We start from the raw sequence: 2,476 nt of genomic DNA, 5'->3' as shown, positions 1-2,476 counted from the left end.
TCTTGGTTCTCTTAATTAATCCCATCCTTGCTTTACTTTTCCTTAGCTCCTGCTTGTGGAAAAATGATTGCTGTCTCCTCTTTAGAATATGCAGGCAGTGGTCATGAGGTGCACCAGCAGCCCTGAGGTGTGGCTGTATTATTTGGAGAAACTTGGTGATCCTTTGTATGAGAACCACTGTAACACCTGACGTGTGCAACAAGTCTTTCCTTTTTCAGTATTGGCCATAGCAGGTTTGCTTCTTGCATGTGGAACCCCCCACTTCATTTTCTCACATTTTGGTCAAGAGAACAGTTGTGCTCCAAAGGAACTCTTTACGACCAGTGAGAAGTCCTACCTTGAGTCTTGACAGCCTGTTGAAGTCCACAACCAGCAGGCTCACACTCTCTAAAGGATGTTTTTTATCCCTTTTTTTCTTGATTCAGCCCTTCTCAAAGCTTCTTTCTTTGCAGCAGAGCAGTGCTGTAGTCCATAGGGACAACAGATGGGATACAAGCGTGTCTGTTGCAGCAAACAATTGATGACTTGAGTTGACACCAGAAGGCACTGGCTGTTCTTGTGCAGAAAGATGCAGAGTGCTGTGGGTATTGTTTTGGCGGGGGCATCGCCAGGGAGCCAGCTTTCAGGTGAGCAGTGCTAGGCTCTACAAGGCTAGGATGTAACAAAGATTAAATAGAGCTGGCTGCCTGTATGCTTTAATTGTCAAGATAAAAACCCATTTGACAGGGAGGAGCCCTGTGTGCAGAATAACAGGAGAGTGCTGCCTTCCCAGTGCTCTTCTTGCTGTGCTGTGAGGTTGGGATGAGCCTGCATAGGCTGAGGTTGGTTGTATAATCTGGTGCAGGTGGTGCTGATGGCCATTCTTAGGCTGTGTGATAAGGGGATGCAGCCATGAGCTCGAAACTGAGGCCTGGCTGTCAGCTCTGATGAAATGAGGCTGTAGTGCTGAATGGGGACAGCCTGCCTGGGGACTGAAACCCACATAGTGTGCTCTCTGGAGCATTTGCAGCCATTGGACTTGAGACAGAAATTAATTCTAGTGCATCTACAGCTGCTGCTCAGCAGAACAAACGAGACAAGCACAGCCAGCAACAGCCTCAAGGTCTGTCTGGGCCCCTCTAGTGCTGGGCAAGGCTCAGGAGCTCTCACTTGTTGATTGAACAAATAAAACCTCTAAAAAAGGTACTTTTTTTTTTTTTGTGGTGGAAACTGAAGCAGGAATGTCTGATCACTACCATTATACTAAGTGCTTGCAGAGGAGGCCAGAATGTGTATTGGTGTCTCAGTCTTCTGAACGTTGGCTGAAAGTCTACCCAAGCCTGCTGTTGGATCAGATAGCTGGTAGTTTTCCATGCAGTAGATCCAGAAGGACCTTAAAGAAGGAGGCGAGTGTTTCACGGGCACACATCAGTGCAGTGACTTACCTAAAATGGTACCCAGGGGAAGGGCTGGGGCTGGAGCTTGGTGGAAAACTCGGAGCTGGGAAACTCCCACAATGTCTGTCATAAGAAGAGTTGTTCTTGTCTGACGTGCACGAAGAACAGCTTGTGCTTTTTCAATGTATGAACAGAACACTCAGATAAAATCCAATTATTCCTTTGGCATCTATCAGATCATTACGTTTGCCCATCTTATTGTAAAGGAGTGAACGTGTCAACATTTACATAGCAGAAAGAGACCTCGGTTTATTCTTATATCTGGAAATAGTCAAGCTGTTGTGTTGGGATTTTCCTTGTGAGTTTGTTTGTTTTTCAGCTAAAAGGCAAATCTGAAAGCTAAGGACGTCACCTGCTGTTTTTTCAGGAAACTATTCAGGAATTCCTTTTCCTTTGGGCCACACACACATTGTAACCCCACTGTAAGTAACATAGTGAATGGGATTTTCTGTTACGTTTACATGCAGAGCTGGGAGGAAAGAAAGGGGATGGGGGGCTGCCAGCTGGAATGCGATCCACTTCAAAGGTTGCACAAAAAGGGCTGCAGGAGAAGGTACGTGGTTTCGTGTCTGAGTGCAGCTTAGCTTGCAACACGTGGGATTACTTCTCCCATCAGTGTGTTTGTTTTAGCATAACGGGGGCGTGGAAGCAAATGAGCTGTGGTTGATCAGAGAGCAGCCAGGGTAACTGGGCTGACCCAGAGCTCAATGCTGTTTGAAGGTAGAAGGGCCGTTCTTCACATCCCTGTTTTTCATGGGACTGTGGTAAAGTAAAAACAAAGTTTGGTTGTACTGAGTTCTGTGCTCCTCATCTTCCCAAAAGCTGCTGCTCGTAGGTGTGCTGTACCTGTAACTACCAGAGCAGCAGAGCCAGCCGGGGGGCTCAGGGAACTGACTTCTGCTGCAGGATCACTAAAACACCCATGACAGCCTAAAAACCTTCAGCTATTCATGTGCACCTGATGGTGTGGACGTAAAACAGCAGGTATGGACAATTTATGTAGATTTATGATGCTTAATGATAGATGTTTTCATGTGCCT

This window comes from Meleagris gallopavo, chromosome 13 (assembly GCF_000146605.3).
Source record: "Meleagris gallopavo isolate NT-WF06-2002-E0010 breed Aviagen turkey brand Nicholas breeding stock chromosome 13, Turkey_5.1, whole genome shotgun sequence".
Taxonomy (NCBI): domain Eukaryota; kingdom Metazoa; phylum Chordata; class Aves; order Galliformes; family Phasianidae; genus Meleagris; species Meleagris gallopavo.
The sequence above is the reverse complement of the archived record's forward strand: the minus strand, read 5'-3'. Positions refer to the sequence as shown.